The sequence below is a fragment of the Berghia stephanieae genome, chromosome 1 (assembly GCF_034508935.2).
Source record: "Berghia stephanieae isolate SIO BIC M18660-M18661 chromosome 1, UCSD_Bste_1.3, whole genome shotgun sequence".
Taxonomy (NCBI): Eukaryota; Metazoa; Mollusca; class Gastropoda; order Nudibranchia; family Aeolidiidae; genus Berghia; species Berghia stephanieae.
In genome coordinates this window covers 88,374,713-88,387,212 of record NC_088360.1, presented here as the reverse complement: position 1 = coordinate 88,387,212, position 12,500 = coordinate 88,374,713, and the positions used below count along the sequence as shown (strand labels likewise).

At 37.3% G+C, this 12,500-nt stretch overlaps 1 protein-coding gene across 3 annotated transcripts in view; it reads right to left on the bottom strand.

Annotated features, from left to right (window-relative positions):
- LOC144960772 (tetraspanin-18B-like) overlaps positions 1-12,500 on the bottom strand; it is a 227,999-nt gene that overhangs the window by 143,021 nt on the left and 72,478 nt on the right. Inside the window, exon 1 of one of the 3 annotated variants that reach the window (XM_078894072.1) lies at positions 2,397-2,864. The exons of 1 other annotated variant lie outside the window; for it this stretch is intronic. The gene's annotated coding sequence lies outside the window, so the exon portion shown is untranslated. Of the gene's footprint in view, positions 1-2,396; positions 2,865-12,500 lie in introns of those variants that run through there. One more of the 3 variants, XM_078894083.1, reaches the window with a different exon arrangement.

Sequence of the window (12,500 nt, the reverse complement as noted above, 5' to 3'; positions counted from 1 at the left end):
CCTGCTAGAACGCTAGTCTATGGCAAAGTACTTTCCGCCAGATCTAACAGGCCCAGCTACCATTTCACTGCTGGGTAGACAATGGGATTAGAAAAAAATATCGACTGCACCCGGTATCGATATCGGCCCCTTTGCGTGTGAAGTGAGTGCTCTACCAACTGAGCTATTGAGACCCTCTCGCCCCAGGTATATGAGATGTATATTATACAATAGAATCGTGTTATACCAACTATTCCTAAGCTGCCGTACTCTGAAATAAAACACACTTGTGACCCGTAGTCTCAAAACGGTATTATGTTGGGATGTGAACAAGGTTAAGTAAGAAATTCAATTTATAGCCACACACAACCTTGTTGTTGTTTTCCATTCTTTACGATGGAAATCAAATAGAAACTCTAGCATTGAAAAAGACCTTAGGTAACATTTTAATAGTAAATTCACTTTTCGAGCCAATGCATTTTCAAGGCGCTGGGTTACATTGTTTAAAATTTTGACCAAATCGATAACTAGTCCTTCAAATTATGTCGATCGATTAAAATGACCATAAACTCTCAAACCTGGGTCACTTCAATCTCAAACCTGGGTCACTTCAATCTCAAACCTGGGTCACTTCAATCTCAAACCTGGGTCATTTCAATCTGAAACCTGGGTCATTTCAATCTCAAACCTGGGTCATTTCAATCTCAAACCTGGGTCACTTCAATCTCAAACCTGGGTCATTTCAATCGATCGATATTTGAGGAACTATTTTTCAAGTCATAACAAAAAATGTGTGTGTTTATATATATATATATATATATATATATATATATATATATATATATATATATATATTGTGTGTGTGTGTGTGTGTGTGTTTTTTTTTTTTGTTTTTTTTTTTGTTTTTGTTTTTTTTTGTTTTTAAAATTGAGATCACGTTCGTATGCTAGGTGCTTTGATTCTTGTAGAAATTATTCAACGAGGCGAAACATATCAAATAAATTCACCCTAACTCTTTTTGAGCACTCCCCTCTCATATATATATATATATATATATATATATATATATATATATATATATATATATATATATAATTTTAAAGAATAATACACAGATCTAACCAAATTTATATCTACTAATGCAATGAGATGAGGGTCCATTTTGCACTGTCTATGAATATTTGTTGTAAATCATACTGTAGTTGCTAGTGATTATACTAATTCTATAATCTCGTATTCCATTCAATTATAAATGTAATGCTTAATAAATTACTACTAGAAACTATTGAAACAACAGATGTAGGAACATTCAAAAATACCGTGGAACTTAAGTATATAGCATTGTATTAGGAATAGGAAAGAATTGATCTTTTTATGAGCTTTTCATATAGCGCAATATCCACTTAGTGTGCTAAGGGCGCTTTACAAAAGGCCCCAAGCCAACAGCAACACCTAACATATAGGACGAGCCATGAACGATACCTGTAAGGCATTATTTCAGTTGAGTTTGTTTTGTTTTGGTTTATTTGTTTGTTTTTTTTGTTTTTTTTGGAGGGGTGTTTGTTTTTGTTTTGATTGTTGCTGTTGTTGTTTTTTGTTTGTTTGTTTTTGTTTTGTTTTGTTTTTTTGTTTTGTTTTGTTTTGTTTTGTTTTGTTTTGTTTTGTCGTTTTAATTTTTGTTTTTGGTTTGTTTTTCAACAAATATGACACTGTTACCGGCCATGTACTCGTTTTACAACGGAGTGTTATGAAAGGATGTGAGGAAAGAGCCTTTCCCAAGGAATTATCTTTGCGCCACTTGCAGCGGGGTTCGAATCACGGACCTACAGGGGCAGAAGGCGAGTGTTATACTACAAAGTGCAGATGAATGATATAGAAAACACGGAGACACAAGCCTAGAACAGTAAAATGAATTATAAACTACTTAAATCGATGGGGGGGGGGGGTAGACAGAATTTTGCCCATCGCATTCTTATCTAACAAAGCCGTAAATGCGTTTATTGCTCATGGATGCAATTGGACGCAATAGATTCAATTAGGAAATAGATTGATGGTCATAGAATCACGGAATCCGTTTCAAATTCGGCGTTACAATTTCAACTAAACTGGAGAGATCTGTATACAATGTACTATTTTAAGACTTATTAAGCTTACAAAAAATAATGTTATTTGTTTTTTGTTTTCATTTTGTGACCTTAATTAATTATAGATCATATATTTATTAAACAGGTATTGTAAAAAAATAACAATAATATCCACTTAAAATTAGAAAGAAAAAGCATAATATTCTAACCCGATATATATGGTAAATAAAACCCTGACGATATAAATATTCTTACTAAATGAAATTTCAATTCCAATAAATTACAAGTAAATAATGACGTTTCAAAGGACATTCTAACCAGACAAATACATACGTCATTGATAAATCAAATTCCACAGTTATAAACCACGGAGTGATTGGTGTTAATCCAGGATATAATCGAAGCACAATCAATTGATTACACGAAATCACGAATTTCGACGAATATTTTCTTTCATCTTATAGCACTGAATAGTCCAGGAACGGCGAATCACTAATTGAGCCACTGTCAGTGAGTAAATACTACTAAAAATTACCAACTACTCACACAGTGAGCGTGCACTGATGGAACATATGTAAGGTACGTGCATTCAGGTGGGCGAATGAATGCACGAAATCGTAGACAGTTCAATGTGAGTAGTGTATGAATCAAGTCACCTCTAGTCCTTGTAGTTGTGTGTGAGCAATAATTGAACGTCGTCGTATATGTTGTTGTAGTGGTGGTGGTGGTGGTGGTAGTGGTGGGGGATTGGGGTGGAGGAGATAGATTTGGTGGGAGGTCGTCGTGGTGGTGGTAGTGGTGGGTGGTGGTGGTTGTGTTGTATGATGAGAAAGGCGAATCGACTCACGGTCCCTCGCCGTGCCTCGTCGCCCCTCGTTTTCTTTCCTTTCAACTCAATTGACGTCTCCGCTTCCGCTCGGCCATGCGTTTAACATAACAGTGAGTCAAATGTTATTATGTAGAGGAGGCGATTTTCGATAGATAGATGGGGAATTTCTCCTCTTCAATCCTCCTCTTTTTATGTTTGATGCATTTAAATATTATACGGCGCTTGCGACACTTTTTTTATATTTCAAGGCCAGAAAAAGGTGGGAAAAATCGAAAAAGATAAGATATTTTTAATCTCGTAAAAAATAGAAAAAAAAAACCGGATGAGTTCAACAGAGATCAGAAATAGATCCAAGAGCATTCTATCTTTTGTGTCTAGTGTAAAAATAGCTAAAAATCCAACACTGACAAGGCTAAAGGACGTGTCAAGAGGGATACTTATTAGTCTTTATGGTATAATTAATCGAAAGACTGAAATAGCACAGGCACCAGTGCAGTGCAACGTCACGTGTGAGTTATGCCTTACTCACTGTCACATAGCGTAGTGGGCGGTAGTTGGCCGAGCCTGGTATGAACCGAATACATTTCCATTTGTCACACTACCCCTTCAAATTATTTTTTACCGACTATACTATTGAACCAGATAGTCAATTCTATTTTTAATTCTCATTCTCTCCCTTCAGTTTTTCTTCAACCATATTTGTAAGGGTGGGGTGGGGGGGGGGGGGGTTATGGCGCTTCTGACATTAAATAATCATTTCAGAGCCAGTAAAAAAGAAGATGGTGAAGGAAAAGCTGTAGAAGGACACACTCAAGGTGTTCAAAGTACAATATATTCAAAACTAATAAATTTAATGGTACAGACAAGGTAGATGATTTATATGGGGGTAAAACAGACTAACATCTCTCAATAAATGCTATAATATTATATTTAACTGACTCCCTCCTAGCCAAAGATTCCTGCCAGGACAATTCTATGTGGCTATGTGGTCTTGTGGTATGACACTCGCTTTCAGATCGGAAGGTCCTGAATTCGAGCCTCCCTCAGCGCATAGTTGCGTCTTTGGAAAAGGCTCTTTACTCACATTCTCTCACCGTACTCAGATGTAAAATGAGTACCTGGCCGTTAACAGCGTTGTCTCTGTCCGAAAAAAGTGTAATATCGCCTAACAGGCGACATATCTCGTCCTACATGTTACGTGTTGCTGTTGGCCAGGGACCCCTTGTAAAGCGTGTTGAGCACGTTTAGTGGATATTGCGCTATATAAAAGCTCATTGTAAAAAAATTCTAGAACAGAGAGCAACATGGAAAGTGAAAACTGATAAATACGACAGAAGTCATAGCAAATCCACCATGGGAGGTCAAAAGACTCCACTCAGTTCTTCCACCATCTGATTACATCAAAGTTAACTTTTTGGTAGAATAATAAATATGTTGTCCATCTACCAAAGGTAATAAAATAAAATGACGGACACGTCATCATGATTTTCTCAGCAGTTTACCGACATTTTGGAATTTGTCATTTCCTGCATTGTTTTCTTCCCTAGTTACTGCTGATAACAAAACTGACTGTAATCAATAACAACTCACGATTTGTCGTTTATGAATCGACCGCTGGTTATCGGCAGGCTTTCAAGCCCCAGCAAGCACCATCGAGAACCGCCAGAATGCAAACATCACCATGGAACAATCGGTCGAATTCTGACAAAACATATTGTTAATTTTGACCAGAAATCTATTATTTTAAGTATCTATCGATTTAAATGCCTCTCAAATCATAAATATATTTCAAACATAAGACTTTTACAAAGTTTCAGGTTTGACACCCTCTGACAAGTTGAGGATCATTTTTAATCGATCGATCTTAGAAATAAGAGATTTCTGGCCAAAATAAAATAATGTGATCTCTGTATTGGAGCACGGTAATCTATGGGTCCTCGAAGACCCTAGACATCGGACAGTGGTGAACTCGTCACCACTTTATACATGTCAACAATCTACTCTTCTGTTTTATCGGTGAATTTATTGTTAGCATTTCAAAGTACATATCATTTTGCAAACGCACATACACACCTGCACACATACACATGCGCACGTGCACACACACTCATGAACACATGCACACTAACAGTGTACAAAGGCATGAGTGTTGTGTATTATTCTCTCATTGTATTTCATTAATCACCTATTTATCTATCTATCTACCTATATATCTATCTATCTATCTATCTATCTATCTATCTCTATCTATCTCTATCTATCTATCTATCTATCTATCTATCTATCTATCTATCTATCTATCTATCTATCAATCTATCTATCTATATCTATATGTCCATCTATATGTCTAGATATCTATCCATCCATCCATCTATCTATCTATGCATCTACCATCTTTTTATCTGTCTATTATCTAAGAGTATGCTCCCCAAATGCTGTGGAGTGGGTTCGGTGTTGGAGCGACAAACTATGATAATGATCTATCTACCTATCGATCTATCTATTCATCAACCAATCGTCTCTCTCTCTCTCTCTCTCTCTCTCTCTCTCTCTCTCTCTCTCTCTCTCTCTCTCCACCCCCTTCCCGCTTGTCGTGCCCTCATGCACGCACGTGCCCTCGTCGCTCACATGACCGCGCACGTCCATCTTCAAGTCAAGGACCAGGGGACAAGCTGAGTTAAAACCCGATCGCCAAAGTGTGACACCGGAGAGCTTCCGAGGTTCATATGACACTATCCATTGGCCACTCACTCAAAGGCGGGCTGAACTGATCAACAGTGGCGTACTCCGGAAAAAAAAACATATTTAAAAATTGGCCAGAAAACTTGTCCTTCAAATATCTATCGATTTAAATGACCCGCATCTTGGCAAAAACTCTCAAACCTGGGACTTCGAAGTTTTGCTAAGATGAGGGTCATTCAAATCGATTGATATTTGAAGGACGAGTTTTCTGGCCAAATTTTCAAAGAAGTGTTTTTCCAGAGTACGGCAGATAACAGGAATTTGTGGAGGAAAACAAACTCTTCTGACAATAGGACTTATTTGTGTCCCATGTCACAGTGCAGCTTTCTGTCCTCGGGGTATAGAAGGAAAGAAATTGACCTCACTTATCTCTTTGTTATTGTTTTCAATCAGCCATTTGGTGATTAATTCTCACTAAACTATATCAATCAGACTAAACGTTCGAGGGTACACACAGTTTTGTGTGTTGATAGGTTATATCCGGCTGGCGAATGTTGTGATTATGTTTAATTAACGCATAACTTCAATAAGGCAAATGCATTTCTCACTAATTATGTCCCTTAGTTGTGTCCAACACAGAGAATAACATATATAATTATATAAATACAACATTTCTTACGACGCTGATTTCTACAAATGAACTTAAATCAACAAACACAACTATGGATGCTGTGGTCTTGGCTAAGAAACTTACAACATTGCCATACGGAAATATAACGGACCAGACTATGTATAACCTTGAACGTCTATAGTCTGGTTTATCCTCACATACAGGTTGTTAGCCATCACCAAAAAAACAAATCCAAAAAAAAAATGTTTAAAATACAAAATATTAGTCGGCGAATTTTGGCGAGACCAAATTATCTGCTGAATTATTCACCTTCTATTATTTATCTTTTAAAAACATTTTGTATTAAACCCTATTATGTTCTTCATTCTATAACAAAATGGGAAAATCCTTTTCGTCTGGTGGAGCAAATGGATGCAAGACTTTCTAATTATATTTATATAAAAATAGATTCCAATATAATACAAAATAAATGAAGATGAAAATATACAATATGAAATAAAAGTATTGCTGCAAAGGGAATGTCCATACAGTTAAAATGTAAACATGCCCATCGTCAGTTAACTGTCATACTCTGGATAAACACGTATTTAAACATGTGGACTGAAAACTCGTCCTTCAAATATCGATCGATTTAAATTACCCTCATCTTTGCAAAAATATTCAAACTTGGGACTGTGCGAGGTTTCAGATTTGAGAGTATTTTCTGTCGAAAAAAAATCGTGTGAGACATTCGAGTGTCTCATCCATCGTGTTTTGATGATAAGAGAAAAACCTCCGATTGGTAAATTAGATTTAAGATTTTATTCCATTTTATGATTAATTTCTTTGATCAACAATTGCATTATATCCAGTATTCTTTGAAATATGCAACAACTCCTTATTGCCGTTAGACGGTTAAGTCAAGATAAGGTGATCCGATGCACCTGAACGGTGCCTCTTGAACAAGGGGGTCTATTGTAATGTATACCGTACACGTGTCTGATAACATGTAAAACAACCGTCCATCGAAACGTAACTTTATTATAGTATGTTATTATCATACTTGTATCATATTTCGTTTCGACTTTATTCGTTCAAAAGTATTTGGGGGGTTGTTTTACATGGGAAAGGTGTTGTGTTAGGTTTGTTATTTATTTTGTATTATTATTTTTTTTTTTTTTGGCGGGGACGGGGGGGGGGGGGGGGGGGGGTTGGGTTTGGTTTTTTTTTTTTTTTTTTTTTTTGGGGGGGGGGGGTTGGTCTCTTTTTTGTGTGTGTTTTGTTTCTTGTTTCTTGTTTGCTGATGCTGCTTCGGCTTGTCCTCCTCCTCCTCCTCCTCCACCTCCTCCTCCTCCTCCTCCTCCTCCTTCTTCTTCTTCTTCTTCTTCTTCTTCTTCTTCTTCTTCTTCTTCTTCTTCTTCTTCTTCTTCTTCTTCTTCCTTCTCCTCACCTCCTCCTTTCTCCATCTTCTCCTTTTTTTCTTTCTTTCTCTCCCCCCCCCCCTTGATTTTCTTTTGTTTGCTTCAATTAGTTTCATGTTTGTTTCAGAAGGTTCTATCTTTGTTTTCCAAAAATAACATTTAAATCATTGTGGTTTAATTATCGCGTAACAAACACTTAGGTTAAAATATGTAAGATTCCATGAACGATAATCGTTAAGGATTTATCACCTTGACGATTGATGTGTGTCTGGGACTCGTTAAAACTTGGGGTAGAACGGGGTGCTTGATAGATATGATGATGCGAGGTGTGTGTGAGAGAGAGAGAGAGAGAGAGAGAGAGAGAGAGAGAGAGAGAGAGAGACATAAATATGTAATGCTGAGTAAGTATAGAGATAGAGAGAAGAAAAAAAAAAGGGGGGGGGGGGAGGGAGAGATATAGATAGAGAGAGAGAAAGAGAGATGGGGAGTTGAGTATATTTGTGTAAGAGTGTTGTTCTTGTGCGGGGCAGTGGGTGGAAGACAGAAGATGAAAGAGAGAGAGAGAGAGAGAGAGAGAGAGAGAGAGAGCGACAGAGAGAAGGAGACAGGGAGAGAAAGGGAGTGTGGGATGGGGAGTTAGTGTAATGTGTTTGTGAGAGAGAGAGAGAGAGAGAGAGAGATAGATAGAGAGAGAGAGAGCTGGGGAAAGAATGGGAGAGAGAGTGTGTGTGTGAGAGAGACGAGAGAAAGAGGTGTGAATCTTCGCGGCAAAGAGTTCCCCCAGGGACTCAGGACTATGATTTCATGTCACACAATCATTAATTGATACGACAAGATTCTGCAGTCATGACACAACTGAACTGACCTGAATGGAACTTTTCTTATCCAATATCATGTACATAAATAATACTATTCATCGACACAACTATCAAATGCAAGGCAATGCCACTCGTTGAAACGAGATTATTATTATTATTTTTTTATTATAAAAATAAAAATAAACCGGGAGGTGGCTATCCTCACGAATGACACGCCATTTTGTCGTTACCGATAATTAGCTTCATCAAGCATCATCTTTGACATCGGCTGGGCTTACCTTAGCATTAGACAGCCGAGGGCATGAACAGCGGCATCTATTCAGCCGAACCTTCACAAAACACCACTTTTTAGAAATTTCTCCAGAAAACTTTTCATTGAAGTAATATGGAACCGTTAAATTAACCATAAACTTGTCAAAAAATTCCAAACCTGGGACTACTTTTTTAGAATGAGGTCTCAAAATTGAAATATTTTGACGGTCATTTTAATGGATGGATATTGAAGGTAAAAGTTTTCTGACTAAATAAAAAAAACTTTGCTTGGTCAGAGCACGGTAGGATTAACAATATCAGGAATGTGATCATTATCAATATTGAGTATGAGCCATTGGGTTGAGGTGAGCTACATAATATGGTGCTGATTTGCTTTGTTAGACAGGGAGGCGGATTAACAAGATTATAGGGTAATGTGATTTTTTTTTCTCATTGTGGAATTGAAATAAAATTTCCTATATTTTAGATAATTGGATTTTATTATATAGTTCTACGGTAGTGAAACGATTTGTGTACAATAGCTATTTTGTATACCATCGATCCATTGACGGCTGGATCTGATTGCCCTGTTACCATTCGCCATGCTTTTAAAAAAATCATTTTCACCAAGAGAGCTTTGACAGCTTTGCTATCCCGGCTTCGTGGACAGAAACCAAAGCTTTGACACATTTCTTGACCTAAGACCAACATCAATCATCCATCAATACTCGCTAGGCCTGCTGGCACTTGAATGCGATGCAAGGGATCTCCGCATGGTCTTGTCAGCTGCCATTGTTGTGACCACAGGGAGGGACAGACCTCTCTGCTTTAGGCCCCTCTCAATGGTGCGTCTCAATGTTCCCCTAGGGGTGTCCTCGCTTTCTCTTTCCTTGGGATGTTCATCGCAGAGCTTTCCTTGTCAATGTTTCTTCACGAAGATATGCACTAACCAGTGACATCTTTTCCTTTTAATGAGACTCTCCAGAGACCCCACCTCCGCTCTAGCTCTCAGGTCCTCATTTGAGATTGAACCGATTTTACAAAAATATAGGACTTCGTAGAAAGGTTAACGTAAGAAATTACATTATCTTACAAAGGACAAACTCTAGGCAAAGAATAATTCAATCTCAACAAAAATGAATCAGTATAAATCAATATTATAGATTTTTAATTAACTGAATGCAGGATTCTTTGAATGGCAAAATTTGTACAATTTAAAAAGAAATCCTGCATTCAGTTACTTAAAAATCTATAATATTGCTTTATACTGATTCATTTTTGTTGAGATTGAATTACCTAGTCATTTCATAATATTAGAAAGGTTAATTGTTAAATACATGGAAAAAGGGACGCCCGAAAACTAGATGGATGGATAGGGTAAAAGAAGATATGAAAGAACTGGGCCTGGAGGAAGATGATGCAATGAACTTAGATACATGGAGATGTCGAATTCATTATGGTAACCCTGCAAAATGCAGGAATAAGCTAGGATGAAGAAGAAGAAAGAAGATGAAGATGAGAAGGTAAAGAAGATAGAAGAAGGGATGAAGAAGATGAGAAGAACTAGAAATGGAGAAGGAATATAGAAGAAGAAGAGGAAGAAGAGGATGAAGAAGAAGAAAAAGAAGAAGAAGAAGAAGAAGAAGAAGGAGAAGAAGAAGGAGAAGAAGAAGAAGAAGAAGAGGAAGAAGAAGAAGAAAAAGTAATTAAATCTATTGATCGTGCCTGTCCCTCACAAAATTTTGTTTCTTTGCTTTTTTTCTAATCTTTTTTTTTTCATTTCGGGGCGGTAGCCGAATTGCACGGTACTTGGAGGGTTCTGGGTTCGAGCCCTGCTTCGTGCCCTTTCGTGTTTTTTTTCCTTGGGGAAGATGATTAACCCCCAATCCGTCCACTTTGGACAACATGAGTGACTCCTGTTGACATCAGGCGTTTGTTTGATGGATTTATTTTCACTCTTGTTTGGTTTCGTTCTGGTTTTTGTTGTTGGTGGTGGTGGTGTTCCGGTGGTTTTTGTTTATTATTTTTCTTTTTTTGGGATTTTGTGGGTTTTTTTCTGTGAATTTTTTTTGTTTGTTCTGTTTTGTTTTGTCTTGCTTTTCATTTCCTTTATTTTTGTTTTTCTGGTTTGTTTTTGTTTGTTTGTTTGTTATATTTTTTTGTGGGTGTTCTTTTTGCTCCCGTAGTAAGGATTGCCTGAATGTTTCATGATTGCCTTTATTGTATTTTGGTTACAAAATCCTATCAGAGCACTTAGTAAATTCCTTTAAATGAGATAATCTGTATTTCCCTCGTTATTTTTCTTTTGTGCGTTTTAAAGGAAAGTGCATTTACGGTTTTATATTCAAGGTAGAATCATCAGAATCTAATGATGGAGGTTAGGGACTACTCGAAGACGATCCTAATGAGGAAGAAAAGCAGGATATAGCAAAAGAAAAAATAATGATTGGGTGGTAGTTTGTTGTAGTGCTGCTGTTGGTGGCGATGATGATGATGATGATGATGGTGATAATGATAATGATGATGATGAATATGGTGGTGGTGGTAGTAGTGGTGGTGGTGATCGTGGTGATTCTGGTGGTGATTGTTGTTGTGATGGTTGCAGTGGTGGTGGTGGTGGTGGTGATGATGATGATGATGAGGAGGAGGAGGAGGAGGAGGACTGCTGTACTAATGATGATGAAGATGACGACGATACTGGAATTGAAGGCGATTATATTATAACTAAAGAAGAACAAAATAATAGTAATGTTATGCGAGTCATTATCCCATTATTATCCATACTCTGCCCCTTTGTGTATCCGAGTTGGTGAGTGACTGATGCCTATTTGAGACAGGACCGAAGGTTGGCGAGAAGGCTTAAGTCCCTTATGACTGGTTATCACGAGAGATCCTATCATTCTTCAGTCTCCAATAATAATCAGATCATATGGCAAGACAATGAATGGCATACTGGTAATTCAATAACGCTTAGGAACAAAAGATGGTGGGTTCGAATCCCATTGAGACACTTGAACAAATTCCTCATTATCCAGAAGATTAAGGTTATGTCTCAGACCTATCTCAGATCATTTAAACGGAGATTCGCTCATTAAACACCTTTATTTGTGATTTTAAATGCTTTGAAGTATTTGAACTTTAGATTATGAAGGCAAAACCATCCCCATCACCACCACCATCCACCACCATCACCACCACCACCAACATTCTATTATAGTATTGTGAATCGCATTGGTAAATCCATGCAAAAGCATTTGACAAATGTTCTTTTTATTTATTAACACCATCACCTCCACCTCCAGTTCAACAACAACAACAACTACTACTACTACTACTACTACTACTACTACTACTACTACTACTACTACTACTACTACTACTACTACTACTACTACTTCTGTCATTACGGCTACAACTAATACAACCACCACAACCACCACTACTACAACTACTACTACTGCTACTACTACTACTACTACTACTACTACTACTACTACTACGACTACTACTACTACTAGTACTACTACTACTACGACTACTACTACTACTACTAATACTACTACTACTACTACTATTACTGCTGCTACTACTACGACTACTTCTACTTCTAGTACTACTACTACTACTACTACTACTACTACTACTACTACTACTACTACTACTACTACTACTACTACTACTTTTACTTTTACTTTTTTTTTACTACTATTTAACTACCACTACCAACACCAACTACGCAACCGCAATGACTAATACTGCGTCCACTACGAGAACTACCATCTCTCTATTTCTCAATGTCGATGTCGAATGATTATTCCGGTTCCC